The 17,118-nt window shown below is 43.2% G+C and overlaps 1 protein-coding gene across 7 annotated transcripts in view; it reads left to right on the forward strand.

Annotated features, from left to right (window-relative positions):
- ALDH7A1 (aldehyde dehydrogenase 7 family member A1) overlaps window positions 1-17,118 on the forward strand; it is a 111,888-nt gene that overhangs the window by 38,539 nt on the left and 56,231 nt on the right. For 3 of the 7 annotated variants that reach the window (XR_015724587.1, XR_015724589.1, XR_015724590.1), the window contains exon 19: window positions 9,981-10,198. The exons of 2 other annotated variants lie outside the window; for them this stretch is intronic. The gene's annotated coding sequence lies outside the window, so the exon portion shown is untranslated. Of the gene's footprint in view, window positions 1-464; window positions 697-9,980; window positions 13,916-17,118 lie in introns of those variants that run through there. 2 more of the 7 variants (XM_087862343.1, XM_045794821.2) reach the window with 2 other exon arrangements.

A 17,118-nucleotide genomic window follows, 5' to 3' on the forward strand; every position in this document is an offset into this window, starting at 1 on the left:
TCATGAAATGATCCTGCTGAAAACCAAATTTTCCCCATATTTTAAAGTTTGTAATAGACTGGATTATGCTGTATTGAGATATCTGTACTTATTTTAAAATAAGTAGTTGCTTAAGAAAATCATGCAATTTGGGCATTAACTTTAAAAATCTTGCTGTGGCTTTGTTTTGCCCCCCCCCCCTTTTTTTTTTAAATTTTAGGTCACAATGTTTAAATGTTTAGCCCTGTCTTAGGGACTGTATTACTATGTGAAGAAAGTAAAGCACCATTTAAAACACTTTTAGGAATCACATACTGATAGGCCATTATTTAGTGAAATTGTGCAAGGTGATTTTTGATTGAAATATTTCCTTATATCCTGGATTTTCCCAGCATATTATTTTTAAACAAATATTCTAAAATATAAACTCTTTCAGTGTTTGTTTTAACTTAAAATTTTTTACATGTGTAATTTTTCTCTTTTAGGTTTTTAAGGAGGCTCTCCATCCTCCCGTGTATCTGTTAAAGCCATCATACGGTGGCCAATTTTCTAGCATGCTGGGGTGACTGGCAGATCTAGTCTTAACGTATAGAAATTGAGTAACACTGATTCTAAACGCTTTTTTGGAAACTAATCTGTAATTTTTCTATATATGTTTCTAACAGTTATGAGGGCATATTTTTGTCATAATGCTTATTAAAAAATTTTGCACTTAAATTGTCCCTCTTTGTTCTTTTTTAGTGACTCAACAAATAAACGTTGCTTATTAGTATTTTTAATGAAGGAAGTCGAAATACACGTTTGTTTGTATTGTTAGGGTTGTGTGTTCTAAGGTGCTAGGGGCCCTGTACCGCTTCTGGTTACTGTCTCCGTGGAGCCCCTCCTGACTGCTTGCATCCAGTACTGTAGCCGTACTGCCATTTCCCAGCCCCCATTGTGGACAAGAGGCTGTGGTCAGCATGCCAGCTTCCACCACTGCAGTGAACCCTAAGCGTCTTAGCATCTTGCTGTACTTCTCCAGTCTCGAGAAAGCATCCCACTGGCTGATCCTAGGATCCTGACCCTTGTAGTTCCAGAGGCAGGCATTGGAAGACTTGTTTGTCCTGGCCACCATTTTGGGAGGCAGGCACTCATGACGAAGTCTCACATAATGGAGATGGGGCAGTTTTCTCAAAGGAAATAGGGGTGCTATTTTTTCACTCCTCTCTTTCCTGCTCTGCAAGCAGATTATCATTCTTGTGGTGTTCTTTGTCCCTGGGAATGCTGAATGGACCGAGGAGTCCGTATCCTCCATATCCTTGCTCTTCCGCCCTTCCCTAGTGCTTCAGATCTTTCTCTTGTTGCTTCCCTGTAACTTTACTCTGCCTGTTTGCTGTAGACATTTGCACTGGTAACTATCTGCAGTATCTACCCTTCTCATACTTCTCCCCTCTCGCCCTTAACTGCTCATGTTTGGTTTTTTCCTAGATGTTTGTTGGCCTTAAAGGTTTTTTAGGGGAAGTGTGATGACATTAGGTGCCAGGATGTTATTCTTCAGTCCTAGAAAGTGTTGATAGATTCTGATATACTGAAGTTTTGGACTTCTCATGCAATCAAATCAATTGATTTTTTTTTTAAAGGTTTTTAATAGTCTGTACACTGGGGCTCAGACTTCACAACCCCAAGATCAAGAGTCACATGCTCTACCAGCTGAGCCAGCCAGATGCCCCAAATCTATTGATCTTTTCTAATTTTTCCAATTTAAGTTTAGAAAGTTAGGTTATAAAGTTTTCCTCTGCTTTTTTTTTTAAAGCATATTTTTGTAAAAAAGTCATACTTCATACACAGCAGGCTTAGAATGCTTAAAACACTATTCCTGTTCCCTCCTGATCTGCCCCCTACTTACTGAAGCGACCTCCCTCACCTTTTCTACTGTTGCCGACCACCTTTTCCTAAGTAATAAGTTCCTACTGCTGTTTTTCAGTAAATCAGTTTAAATAGTGAATGCAGAGTTCTCAATGCATTGAGGATTAACTTTCTTATTAGCGCTTCCCCAAACATAAAGCCTCTTTTCCTCCATTCCTCTCGTCTGTTCACACCACAGCATCTGGTTGAGTCTGTAGTCATGACTTAATTATGACTGTGCAAAAGGCAGCAAATCCGACCTTAAAATCATGTGTACTTTTCTTTCCTGGAGGTTGTAATTGCCCTCACTGCTTAAATTGTTCTGCATCTATTTTTTTTCTTATTGTGGTAAAATACAACATAACCATTTTAAAGTGTGCAGCTCAGTGGCATCCGGTACGTTCACTCATTGGTGCAGCAATCACCACTGTCTAGTCCCAGAACATTTTTGTCACCCCCAGAGGAAACCCCATACTCCCTGAGCAATACTCCCCTTTTTGCCCTATTCTCCAGTCCCTGGCAACCATCAGTCTGCTTTCTGTCTCTGGATTTGCCTATTCTGGATATTTCAAAAAATAGACAATTACTAATTATTTCTAAATGCCTGGATCCTGTCACATGCCTATTAATATTTTCCAGTTACTCAGGAAGCTGTTTTTTATTTTTCCTGGAATCACCTGTCCCAGTGCTCTTTGTCCTCTACTTCAATGAGACTGGCTGCTCTTTGCTGGCATACGAGTAACATCTGTGAATTTCCCTTTCCTTCGCTCTTCTACATTAGAGAGACTTGCTTCCTGGCACCCTTGTATTTCTTCTGACTGCTTTATACTCTAGTCCTGCTGGAGCACACCCTGCAGAAGCTTCCTGACTGGTGGTTTCCAAGGTATTTTTTTGCAGAGTCTTCTAAAGGAAAGGGCCTTGTCCCCACATTGAATGGAAGATTTGGTATAGGGTTCTGGATTAAAAATAGACTATTTCTTTTTTCCATTGGAAAGGCCCAGAAGTGTTTTCCGGGATTGGCTATTGGTCTTTAATCCATGTGGCCTTAGGGTGTATGTTATGATTTGATGTAAATTGATTTCCCCTTGAAGTATTTAATACCCCCGCAGCCCAGATGCGATGAATGAATTTCCCTGTCTTCACTGATGCCTTTTATAGTATGATGCATTCTTGTGGATACCAAGATTGGTCTGTAGGTTGCATATTCTGATTTAGGGATTGGTGTATATATGTGGTTGGGTATACACACACGTGTATTGGACTGATTTGATTCTTGTGGCTTTTATCTAATTTTAGAAGGAGAGAGTGGAGGCAGGGGCAGAAGGAGAGGGAGAGAGAATCTCAAGCAGGCTCCCCACCCAGCACAGAAATCAAGGTGGGGCTTGATCTCAACCCTGAGGTCATGACCTGAGCTGAAATCAAGAGTCTGACTTGTAGTGGACTGAGCCACCCAGATAACCCAATTCTTGCTATGGCCCAGGCCTTTAAATTCCTGTTACTAAAGTTTTTTGTTTTATTTTTAGAGTCCTGTACAGATTACCCGTTTGACCTTCAGGAAGCAGCTAACCTATTTGAACTTCATTCTCTTAACTGTAATTTGGGGTCTACTGGTTTGGCTGCTTTGTTGGAAGCTGCAGAAAACAAGTTTGCTTTTAGCAAAAATTGGAAAGGTAGTCGCACTCGCTTGGCTCCCGCAGGTTCATTTTCCAACGTTTCTCCCACAGTGTGTCTTTCAGGGGTGACCTCTGGACTCCTTCACCTGGGCTTTCTTTGTGTTCTGGTTTTTGATTGTGTTTGGTCAGTGGTAGAACGTCAAAGCACAGAGGTCAGAGTATCCATTTCCTCACTCCCTCCCTGCCAGCCTTTGGTAGTTAACTTGTCAGTGGTTTTAATCTTCTTTCTGTGACTACAGAGCTTGTCAGGTGTCCCCTCTGCTGTGGTGACACAGGATTCTGCCGTCACCATTGCGTTTTCTTGCCTGCCCTTCTCCGGGTATGAATGGCATTGTGTTGATGCTTCCTGGGTTTGTCACCTCCCTCAGTCCCTTATTCCCTGGACCTAGCTAGAAAGCAGGGAGTAATGAACTACCTTGTCATTCTGCTAGAATGAATGAAGTTCAGCTGTTTTTAGGCCTTTTATTTCCTTTACTAAAAATGGAAATCTTGAAGCAGCAGGTGGTTGGCCTGGCATGGGTCCTTTGCCTGTCAGGTATTTTCCCTGCTCATTGTTTAGAGGAAGAGCAGGACAAGTGTGTTAAATATGCAGATGCTGAAACCAAGGGAGCATAATTCCCTGGATTTGGAAATAATGAATTATCCTGAGAATGAAATGTGGGTGCTGGTCTGCTAAAACAATACATTTCACTCCACAGGGTGGTAATAATTCCTATCACAATTTTAAAGAAGAGGAGAAAAATTACAAAAGTAACTCTGCCTGGTACATGGTGAGGGCTCCATAGATATTGACTATTGTTATTAGAGTGTTCTCCATATTTCCCTAAAAGAAATGTAGAAGCATATTTCAGGTTTTTGAAAAGGGAAGTTCTGGGGGATTTTCATTGGAATTATATTACATTTATAAATAAATTAGGAAAGAACTAATTCATAGTACTCAGATTGTCTTTGATCTCATTATGTATCTGTTGATTTGATCCTATATTCATGACTCCTCGTAAAGGTTCATAATGCATTTCATGTGTCTTTTAAGCTTATTCCTATATTTTAAGATTGAGCTGTAAATGAGATTTCCCCTTCCTTATGTGTAAGTTATTACATATACTGTTTACTTTGTAAGGTGGATTAGGTTTGAAAATGAAAACACAGATCCTATCACTACTGTACATTTTGCTTTTAGCTGGTTGAAGGTCTTTTAGCCCCTCAGCATTAGAGTTGGGGATATTTGGCCAGGACTCAGGTATTATGGAGTTGTCTTTACGGTGTCGAGCTGTAGGTGGCGCTGCTGCTCAGAGCAAGCGCCTGAGTTTCGCGGGGAAGGGAGTTCTGTTGACTGTGGTATCCAGGAGGTCACCATGGAAGAGATTTTCTACTCCGCAGACAGATGTGCTAAGCACCATGCCCTGCTTTTATGGAGTGCTTTATGTTCCAGCACCACTGGTAATCCGCATTTCCTACCTCTGGTCTGCTAACGACACAGGTCGCCTGAGTTCTGTGGATGGATGACTTTGGGTAAAATCTAAGCCCCAGAATGTCAGCAAAAAAATAGTATTGGGCTGTAATTGCAGATGAGTGTCTTTTAAGTTAAAACAACACTACTGAGTTGTTTTACTTTCCATCTACTCTCCCTGTCCCTCGTGGAGCATATGTGTGTGTTTACTCCCGTTGGAACAACCCCAGGGGACATTTTGTTTTACTTAACTTTTATGATACTATGTTCCAGGCACTTTTCACAGCACTTAACAAATAGAAACCCATTTAATTTTCCTAACAAGTCGTGAATTAGGTTCTGTGATAACCCGCATTTTATTAACAAGGTAGTAGAAGAACAGAGAGGTTGAGTAACTTATCCCAAGTCAACCAGCTAATAAACAGTGGGGCTGAAATTTGAACCCAAGCGGCCTGGCTCCAGAGTTAGTGCTCTAGTGATGAGTCATCTAAAATTAGTGCTCTCCTTCCTTGCCTACCTCTCTTTTTAATCGCTGTCCCTTCATTTTTTCTTCTATAATTTTCTGTATTTTTTATTTTGATACAACAAACTTCAAAATGGGAGTGCAGTACAAAGAACTTCTTTCCCCTTCACTGTTTGAGAGTATGTAGTTGACCACTCCCATCGCCCCGAATCCTTGAGTGTGTATTTCCTACAAATGAGGACAGTTCCCTACGTAACTGTCATACGCCATCAAAATCAGGGATTTATCCATATGTTACATCTTATTCTCAGATCCCGTTCAACTTTAGCCCCTTGTATCAGTAATGTCCTTTATACTAAAAGGAGCTGTGTTGTTCTTTTTTCTTCACTTATATGACCATGACACTTTTATTTATTTATTTATTTATTTATTTATTTATTTATTTATTTATTTATTTTTTTAAAAGATTTTATTTATTTGACAGGATAGAGACAGCCAGCGAGAGAGGGAACACAAGCAGGGGGAGTGGGAGAGGAAGAAGCAGGCTCACAGCAGAAGAGCCTGATGTGGGGCTCGATCCCATAACGCCGGGATCACACCCTGAGCCGAAGGCAGACGCTTAACCGCTGTGCCACCCAGGCGCCCCTTGACACTTTTATTTATTTTTTTAATATTTCATTTATTTATTTGAGAGAGAAGGGAGAGCAGAGGGAGAAAGCAGACTCCCCACTGAGAAGAGAGCCCCACGTGGGGCTTGATTCTGGGACCCTGAGATCATGACCTGAGCCGAAGGCAGACAGTTAGCCCACTGAGCCACCCAGGCGCCCCAACCATGACACTTCAGGAATTACAGCTTACTTGGTAGAATGCCCCTGAACTTGGTGTTTGCTCATGAGTAGGTCCAGGTTTAAGATTTGTGTTCTAAGGGATGCCTGGGTGGCTCAGTGGGTTAAGTGTTTGCCTTTGGCTCACTCAGGGCATGATCTCAGGGTCACGGAATCGAGGCCCGCATGCGACTCCGTGTTCAGCGGGGGAGCCTACTTCTCCCTCTGCCTCTCCCCCTGCTCATGCTTGTGCTGTCTCTCTCAAATAAAATCTTTAAAAATTTTTTTTGCGGTAGAGCAGAACAATCAGAGAAGCGATGCTGTGTTCGCCTTGTTGCATCTTGCTAGGTGGTGGGTGGTTGCCACTTGTCCATTACTGAGGATGTTAAAGTCGCTCTCATGGGGTGATGTCTGCTGGCTTTCTCCATTGTAAAATCATTCCTCCTTTGTAAATGAATGTCTTTTGTGGGGAGGTACTTTGAAACTACCTACATGGCCTGTTTTGCCTCAGACTTTATTATTTATATGATAATGTTTTTATGTTTTCCTATTTCAGCCAGTAAGTTACATGCTCAGAGTAAACTTTGATACCTGATTTGGCCAGCACGATTCCTGTGAAACTGGCTTCTGTGTTCTTTTGATGTGTTCTCATTCTTCTTTGAGGCCTTGCTTTCTTTTTGGAGCAAGATGTTCGGGGTGGTTCTTGTACTTAACTGCCCCAACCCAGGAATGAGCCATTTTCTCTGAAGAGCCCTGGTTCCTGTTAGTCAAGAAACCTATTTAGAAGCCGAGTTGTATCAACATGAAGATTCCAGTGCTGTGAGGTCCTCACAGTGGGCAGAGTTGGAAAATACGCATGCATACAACCTTACTGCATACGGACGACCATGAGGCCACAGCAGAACTTCATGTCCGGTCCAACATCACAGTGCTTGTTCAGTTTTTGCCCTTCCAGGATTTGCTTCTCTTGTCTATAGTCAGAAACCTGCCTCCTGGTACCCTTGATCCTTGTTCTGTTTGGTTTCACTAATCTCCCATTCACTGAAGGATGCCCTGCTCACCTCATCCTGGTTCTCAGGGTGCTGGGCTCGCCCCCACCATGGACGTCTTCCTCACCCAGCTTAGCCTCAGACTGCCATCCACAACTACTCCCGCATGAGGATGTCCCTCTTATCTAACGGCTTTAGGATTGCACTGTTAAAGAGACAGAGGACCTGGGGCGCCTGGGTGGCATAGCGGTTAAGCGTCTGCCTTTGGCTCAGGGCGTGATCCCGGCATTCTGGGATCGAGCCCCACATCAGGCTCCTCCGCTATGAGCCTGCTTCTTCCTCTCCCACTCCCCCTGCTTGTTTCCCTCTCTCGCTGGCTGTCTCTATCTCTGTCGAATAAATAAAAATCAAATCTTTAAAAAAAAAAAAAAGACAGAGGACCTGACCTTTCCTTACATGTGCAATTTTGAGTCCAATTCCAAATGTTATTTGGGCGCCCCCCACCCTGCCTACCAGGGAGCAGAGATGCTTGGGGCTTCAGCTGATCGTACAGGAAGGTAGGGGTCTGGGAGGTGGAACGCTTGAATCTCGGCACTGCTCTGTTTCTAGTGGGGTGAAGGCTCTGAGAAACCCCTGATCTCTCTGGCCCTGTCTTGTGTGTGAAGTGAATGAGCTGGACCAAATCTGCTCTTGAGATCTGGTGCCTTGGCCAAAATTGGGCCGGTGCCTGTTTTGTTTGGAATTTAGCTTTTATAAAAATCAAATTAATTTCTGAAAGTGTAGGTGGTGCACTGTAATTCTCCACAGTTGGCCACAACTGTGATCTTAGCCAGCTTCTCACATTTCCTCCTGGCCCAGGGCCTCAGTGGCTTTATTCTTTCAGCTGTGATGAATGAGGCATACTTCAAAAAGTCCTTCTTGGCTAAGCACAGGTTTTCTACCAAGAGTGGAGCAGTTTACGTAGACTGAAGTCGGGACCCTGGCATGATTTAGCATAGTTGCTCCTTGAGCAGAGACTGCAAAGAAGAAAGGCTAGACAAAATAGTTGCTCTAAGAGTTCGGGTGTAAATAGTCCAGGGTGGGTCAGTGACCCATGGTGTCCAGGCCTGAGGCCTTGTTCCATGTACTGAAAGGTGGGTCATTGCCACCTCATACTTCAGCTCGTATACACCGGGAAGGGGCCAGGAAGGCGCTCTTCCGTTGAACCATGTGACCCAGAAGTTGCACATGTCACCTCCACTCACATTACAGAAGCAACTTAATCACACAGCAGACGCAACCAATGAGAGGTTGAGAAACAAACCTTTAATTCTTTTTTTTTTTTTTTTTAAGTAATCATTACCCTTTAACTCACAGCCCTGAGATCAAAGGTTGCGTGCTCTACTGACTGAGCCAGCCAGGCGCCCCCAGACCTTTATTCTTGGAAGCCATGGATCCAGTCAGAATTTGGGTGTGGCATTATGTTGAGAGAGGGCAGAAGGGATACTGGAAAAGTAACACCTTCCAACTCTATTTATTAAAAATAATCCCCTCTGCCTACTGTCTGGAATATCCTCTGTCACATGTCATTTTGCTTTGTGTGGCTAATCGGCCAGTTAAGAATGAGTTTAGATTCTGTCTCCATCCCTGAGAGCTTTCCATTATTTCTCCCTTAGTAAAAAGTGAAGGTGGTGAGCTTCCCAAAGCAGCTGATGAGGAAACTTTCGAAGTTGTTCAAGGAAGAGCGGGAGGTGGGATGGAGAAGCTTGGACAGATGAGACAGTGGAGCCAGGGTTGGCAGAGGTGGGTGGAAAACCGTGTGGCAACACCAGGCTGAAGGGAAAGTGCAAATCCTGGGAGAAGGTGGTGCTGGTAAAAGAGAAGTGGGAAATCCAAGAGAACCCAGAAATCAGGACGTGAGCTTCTGCTAGCGTGGCCTCTTTGCTCCATTTTCTGCTCTGTGGCTCAGTGGATTCTTAACCCATCGCACTGGGGCTTTCAGAAGAGCTGGATTAAATTCCCAGCTCTGGGCGATGTGATGCTGGGAAATCCACATCTCTTCGAAGACCCACTATCCTCCGTAAAATGGGCATGATCTTCCTACCAGACTGCTTTTCCCAACACTACGATGAAATACAAATGCAGTGTCAAATAGGAAAATTGTGCGTGCAAAGTCTAATAGACGGATGATATTGATAGAAGTGGTAGAACTCTGTGTTCTGTGTGGGAGTTGTCTAGACCTGGGCTGACCCAGGGGCATGGATTTAGTTAAGGCAGGGTCACCCTGATCAAAAGGTCATTTCTGCAGCAGACAGGGTTGGGGGAGAGCACATGGTCTGGGGGGCTGGGGCCCTCTTTGTCAGGTTCAGGACCTGGGCTTCAGAGTAGTTACCTGTCTGGCGAGGTGGAGAAGACGTCTCAGGTGTATAGTCAGCAACACCTTAGGCTGGGCCATGCCATTGTGGTAGGATCTCCAGAGCTGCCTCTGATGGGTGCCGTGGCCCAGGGAGCGTGGCTTGAACTCATCCGATGTTGGATTGCTGTGAGTCAAACAGCCATAAAACTGATCGTCTCTGCTTTTGACCTGGTTTGAACTGGTGAACTCATACGCACTTGGTTGGCTTTTAGCTGTGGAAATTCCCTGTGTGGAATGAGGAGATAGTTTGTATTTAATAGTGTGTCATTTATTTTTATTTATTTATTTTTTTAAAGATTTTTATTTTATTTATTATGTGACAGAGAGACAGCCAGCGAGAGAGGGAACACAGCAGGCAAGTGGGAGAGGAAGAAGCAGGCTCCCAGCGGAGGAGTCCGATGTGGGACTCGATCCTGGAACGCCAGGATCACGCCCTGAGCCAAAGGCAGACGCTCAACGACTGCGCTACCCAGGCGCCCCGTAATAGTGTGTCATTTAAGTGTGCGGTCAACCTGAGGACATTCCGCTGTGAGCTAGGAAGGTGAGCTTTGCACACAATCTCAGACCGTGCGTGTGAGAGGAGCTTTGCCTCTGTCCTTTTTCAGAGCCTGGGTGTCACATTGCCTTATCTTTTCTAGGGATAATACGACGGGCACCATGTCTCAGGGACGCATCTTGTATTTTGTACTGCAGCTTGGAGAATCAGATACTCCTATCCCTCAGTAGTAATAGCTTTAGTGTTAAAATTCGACAGACTGTTCTAGAAATAATCAAGATGAGTCACTGAAATTTTTTTTTTCTTGCCTTGTAGTAATGACCTGTTCCAACTTATAAAATGAGGCATAATCATTGCAGTGTTTCCATGGTGGTTTAGATCCTGACTCCAGATACCCAAAGCAGAGTGATCAAATGATTTTAATCTCCTGAGATGAAAAAGGACCTTTAAAGAAAAAGTATCAGGACATTTTCTATAGCTTCTGGGCTGTAGACGCTGCATCAAATGGCTTAGTGAATTTTTATTCTCATAGTTTGCTCTTTGCAAGGAGTCAAAGAAAGATGTTTTCTCGACTCTGCCTCCCTCTGCCATTCTCCTCAGCTGCCAAGTAAATGACAGATCATTCTAGTGTTTTCTGTGAGCTCAGGTAAGTTGAGGGCCTCCCAGCCTCATTCCCCGTTTGTATTTTTTGACCTCTGCACATTTAACGATGACTTTCTCATGATCACACTGCCTCCGTTCCTCCTTCAGGGATTTTGTTTTATTCTCGCTCACAGAAAACACAGAGCCACGCTGGCTGCAGGTGGTTTGGCCTTCCCAGGAGCTCTCTCCACTCTGGCCTTCTAGAACTTCCACACCACAAGAGGGCAAGTGCCCCACCATTGAGATTTTACCGCCTATGTGCCTCTCAGGCTAAGTGGCTGGAGTTGCCATTGTCTTGCATCTTTATAAATAACCTCGTCAGTGTGTCATTTCCTCTCTCCCCCAACAGGATGCTTCTCTGTAACATGATTTCTCTGAAGTGGGCAAAAGCCTAATTGTTCCCTCAGAGTTGCCTAAATGACTTGAAGGGCTTGAATTTTTAGGAGCTTACAGAAAGAAAAGGGGCTTTCTTACTGGTCCAACTGTTCCCTCCAGCAAAGACTCCCTGGCTGACCTCTCTTTACCATCAAGGAGCGTAGTACCAGCCACAGTGTGACTCATACTCAAATAATCATTACAGGAAATTCGCTTTAGGATTCTTCTTGGACTTACAAAGTCTACTTCTGGTTCATTGTTTTTTCTTTTGTGAGTATCCCTTAAAAATAAGGAAGGTTACAGAAAACTTTTTATGAGCATCTACACCCCGAAGTCAAATTGGCTTCTCTCTCTTTTTGCCCCCAACAGTTACTATGCATCGTTGTTCTCAACTGTCTGTTTCCCTCAGTAAACGAAAGTTCTCTGAGGTCAAGACCTTGTCTAGCTTATTCAAGATCTTGTCCAGCTCGTTCTCTCTCCTGTATCTAATGAGATTCCACAGTATGGAATCAGTAAATGTTTTTTGAATAAGCAAATAAATAGGTGCTTTACAGAGGTTTTGGCTTCTTTTTGTATGTGTAGGAGGAGAAAAAAATTTTACTCTACCCTCTTAGGTTCGTTAATTGGGGCCCATGAATCAAACTGAAAAAAAGATTGACAAGAGAAAAGGAAGACAAATTATTTTTGTTATTAATCTTTTAATTTTTACATACACAGATGCCTTCTACAAATGAAGTAAAGACCCAAAGAAGTGGTTGAACTTGGGGGCTTACATACTATTTTAACAAAGGGTGATAAATTGTAGAGAAATGACAAGACAAAGGAAAAGGGGCTTGGGTTTTTCAGGGTGGTAGACTGTGGAAAGGTGAACATATGGAGGAAACTAATGGAAGATAAAGTTAAGTAGTAAGCTATATACAGACTCATCTCAGCACTTTCTCCATGTCTGGTTATAAAGTTTGTTCTCTTCCAGGTACAAGAGACGGGGATACCTTTACAAGGGAAGTTTATACTTTTAGGCAGATTGGGGGAAGGTGGAAAGCTTTCCCTTTGTCTACTTTTTCTCACTTGCATTCAGCTCAAAGTCATTTTTATGCTGAAGTGGCATATTTTAGGATGGCATAGTCTCATTCCTTTCACTGTTTGGTAAAATTTGGTTGTGGTAGAGAAGCCTCATTTCCAACTCCACCATCCGTTCTCTCCCAATACAGTGGGTATGTGGCTACCTGGAGTAAAGACAGCATCTTCCCAACTCTTTGCTGTGGGATGTGGCCTGTGAAAAAAATAGACTGGGTTTCTGAGGACTTCTAGAAGCAGATTACCACCTCTGGATGGCCAGCCCTTGAGCTTTTCCGAGGTGGAGAGAGAACTTTCTATCCTGTTCATGCTACTGTAATTTTGGTGTTTTTGTCTGTTACATGTAGCCACACCTAATCATAAAAGATATGTCAGTTTAACATTTGCATTTTTGAGGACCAGGGGCAGTTGGGATTAAAAATCTAAATCTAGCTGGGACGACCATAGAAAACCATGCTAGTTTCAGGTGTTCAGAATCTTACGTCAGCCTTAGCTGAGGTGCTTTTCTTGGCCAGTTTATTTCATATCTGTCTGCTCACAAATGTGGAACATGTCCTCTCATCCTGTCTCACTCCTTGACTTAGAAATATTAACAGATTAGTACATTAAAATGTTGATATAGGGGCGCCTGGGTGGCTTAGTCTGTTAAGCATCTGCCTTCAGCTCAGGTTATGATCCCAGAGTCCTGGGATCGAGTCCCACATTGGGCTCCTTGCTCAGGGGGGAGCCTGCCTCTCCCTGTCCCTGTTCCCCTGTTCATGCTCTCTCTCCCTCTCAAATAAATAAAATCTTAAAAAAAACAAAAACAAAAAACCCCACATTGATATATTTAATGTGTTCCGGTAAGTGGAAAGTACGTGTGCACGGATAACTGGCAACAACAGAGCAGGAAGTTTGCTCTGCCCAGCTTAGTATTTTGTTTCACTCTTAGACGTAAGGAAGAGGCAGCCAATTGCATTTTTTTTTTTTTAAAGATTTTATTTATTTATTTGACAGAGATAGAGACAGCCAGCGAGAGAGGGAACACAAGCAGGGGGAGTGGGAGAGGAAGAAGCAGGCTCATAGCAGAAGAGCCCGATGTGGGGCTCGATCCCAGATCGCCGGGATCACGCCCTGAGCCAAAGGCAGACGCTTAACCGCTGTGCCACCCAGGCGCCCCGCCAATTGCATTTTTAAAAAAAGATTTTTCCCCTATTACTACTGTTTCTTTTTTTTTTAAGCAGGCTTCATGCCCAATGTGGGGCTTGAACTCAAAACCTCGTGATCGAGAGTTGCATGCTCTACCCACAGAGCCAGCCGGCTGCCCCTCCCTTATTATTTTTATGTCGCTGGAGCCAGTTTCTTTTTCCTGTTTCCTTTAAAGATTTAAATTTCTTTATTGTCTCGTTTAACTTACATCACATGAATAAGCACTTCCTTGCCAGGGCATGTTTCTTTCTTAAACCAGTTCTTTGCTATACACGTTGGTTGTCTAAACCTTGTTCCGCTTACCTTCTTAGCAATAAAGGAGCAGAGAAATGCTGTCTTTTTCTAAGGAGTGGTGGCTGTGGAGGACGTGCAGATGGTGGGGCGAGGGGCCATTAATGAGCTATAACTCAAGTCTGTGAGCCATGGCTTTATGAGAATATTCTTTGCCTTCATCGTTAAGTGAATACTACTTTTTTTTTTCCTACAGGAATTCTTATTAAGCTTAGGCAGTTATGAAATTGGGAACTTGATAAAAGTTCTAGTTGGAGTCACGGGACATTAAAATAAGAAATTTTGCTCTCAAATGCCCATGCACTTTGAACTAGTAGGCGTCAAAAAGCAGAAGGTCCTGTCAGGTTGGGCCATTTGGGGGAAGCTCAGTGGTTTGGACACTGCGTCAGCCGGCTGCACAGTCCACAAAGTGTTAGGTGTCCTCTGGAACCCTCAGGTTGAAAAACACCCATTATGTTGAATCATAGGAAATTGCCATTTTGTTTTTACATTAAAAAAAAAAAAAGTAAAATATTGGTGATTTGGCTCAACCTACACGTGAGGTTTTAGTTTTCATGAGGAGTTAATTTAGAACTGTGACCGTAAATGTTATGAGAAGTGAAATATATATAAAGCTGAAAATGGATTTTTTTAAAAGAATAATTTGTAAATAAAGAAATAAGGCTCAGAGAGTAGAGATCATTTGTCCACATGTCCAGAGCTGAGAGCTAGAGGAGGCATTATGGGAACCTGGATCTCGCTGAACCTGAAGGCTGTGATCTTTTCATGAATACTCACTGCCCCTTCACTTAGGATTCAGTGTAGTAACCTCCTTGGTCAAGTTGAGAAGCAAGTCATCGCTGCAGAAATGAGCCTTCTTTTATTGTGGAGCTATTGAAAAGCCTTGAGCTTCTATATAATGGTGTGGCCCCTTAAAATTAAAAAAGCATTTTAGTATGTTGTTAATATTAAGAAATGGATGAATAAATTATTTTCTTAGGATGGAAGCGAGGCATTGGGGGAAAAAAAAACAAAGTACACACAGGCAGAAAAAAACTCTGGCAGCCATGATTTCAGCACCTGGAGAGAAGCAGGGTTAACACTTGGGTGTTTGTCCTTAACCTCTCTGCGTTCATTTATTTAACAAATATTGATGGAGCACCCTCTCTGTCCAGGCACTGTACTAAATGCTGGGCTGGTTTGGACAACAAGTAGATGTAGTCTTTGCCCTCAGTCTAGAGGAGGCCAAAGTCAATAAACAAGTACACCAACAAGTACTTCGGCCACACATTGAGATATTGGAAACAAAGTGCCACTAAAAAAAGAGAGGGTAGAATTCTGGTGTGAGAGCGGAAGGAGGAATAGGCTCATTTAGACAGGGAGGTCAGGAAGGGCCTTGTTGAGGAGAAGACCTTTCCGGAGAGATGAGAGTGGTCAGGTAGCTGGTGATACAAATTGCCGAGTGTCTTGGCAGAGGTAAAGTCAGCGCGGTGAGGGGGATCAGAATGTGCCTCCCCAGAAAAGGCTTCTTCAGCATGTTGAATATTTACAGCCAAATGCACTTGAGAAAGAGCAGATGCAGGAAGGCTCTTGGACTTCCTGCTTTGTGCCTAAAAGTAGAGTGTAGATCTCCTCGTACCAGGAAGAGGAGCACACTCTTACCATTACACACAGGGAGTCACCGTGAGATGAGTCTACACAGAAATACCTTAGGAAAACAAGCCATATTTGGTATTAGTTTCCCTCATGTAGATACTGGTCACCTTGCCACACGTCACTGTGTTCAGCCCCAAAGGCAAGCCACCTTGCCTTTATCTTGTCACATCTCCACAGTTTATTGCTCTTTGCTAATGTGATATATGAGCCTTCGGGTCTAAATGTTTTTTTGGGATTTTCACTTCTGTGTAGGTAACTGCCCATGCCTTGGAGAGATAGTAACATCAGGAAAATCTATGTGCTTTTTCTCCTGACAGTTCAATTCCTAGGCCCTAGCCACAGAACCCGAGAGCACCGAGGGGAAGTCTCTCTTCCCCTCTAGCAGGAAGGAGGCTGGCACATTTGACTGACTTTCCAGGGGGAGGAACAGGAGGCCAGGGTTGTTGGCCTCTAGTGAGGCCCACATTTCCATAGGGCGTGGAAGAGAGCTGGAATTGTATCCCATGTAATTATTAATTATACATGTAATTTTAGGAACAAAAATGGAGTAATTCTGTGTGCATGGTCATTGTCACTTGTTTTTTCTTCATTATCAACACATAGATTTGGGGTGTATAGTCTGACGCACGCGTGTCCTTACCTGGGTAACCTTGCCTGTTCCTTGCTCTCTCATTGCCTTTGTGAGAGGGAAAACTAGGCTATCTGTTCCTACTGACATAATATAAATTAGGGAAAGGAAAAACTGCCACTTCTTTGTATACACAGCTATGAAAGTAGGTCCCTGGGACTGAGTAAAACCCACAAATGGGCATTTTCCTTCTAGGAAACTATTTTTTTGTTACTCTGAAGCCCAGGCAGAGGATAAAAATCAAATTTGTGCACAGTGCCAACATCGTTAAATTGTAACACCTTAAAATCACATTATCTATCTACTCTTAATTTCTTCCGAATCTCACAAAACTCGGTGTTCAACCAGAGCCACACTCTGATTTCTCCAAGAAATTCATATGCTGCTCTGCCCTTCTGTGGGGCATTTGGAGAGATTGTTTGTTTTTAATCACTGTGCTATTTTTGGCCCTCCTCAGTATTTTTCCTTGATAATCGGTGAGGGAATATAGCACATGCCAGTGCTGGGACTTGAGTTATTTCTAGTTGCAACACTGACAATCACCATATCTGGTCCTGACAGATGCATCTCATAGGCTCAAGTGAAAAAGACAAGGTTTTGAGAGACAAGTACAATAAACGTGGTTTGGCGTATGTTGGGTGGTACTTGATGACAGGCTTCCCCAAGACAAAGCAAAGAAAGAAAACAAGCCAGGGGCCAGTTTATGCTTGGGTACTTTCCCAGAATTTGCACAGGCCCCAAAGAAGAGAAATTTCTTTTCAGGTTTGTACACTGGAAAACATTGCTTGGTGAGACTGATGAGAAAACACCTCCGCATCCTCACACCCAATCTGAGGGAAAAACCACCTTCAGTCCCCACCCAGCTGGAATTCCCCACTCGATCCACTTTTTGGTAAAATTCAAAGAGCAGATGTGACAACTGGTTCCAGCTCTCATCCCATGCGCCTAGAACATTCTATGATTAGTGTTTGTATGTGTGTGTATGGGGGTGGGCAACGTACACTGCCATTTCAGACCGGCCTGATATTTGGGAGATTTGGGGCCATTATACTTGGCAGTTATTTTCCTAAATTATCATGAGGGGGGAAAATCTCATACAAATAGGTTATTGCAGTTAATGGATTTGCTT

This window comes from Ursus americanus, chromosome 5 (assembly GCF_024610735.1).
Source record: "Ursus americanus isolate L20-20 chromosome 5, mUrsAme1.1.p, whole genome shotgun sequence".
Classification (NCBI taxonomy): Eukaryota; Metazoa; Chordata; class Mammalia; order Carnivora; family Ursidae; genus Ursus; species Ursus americanus.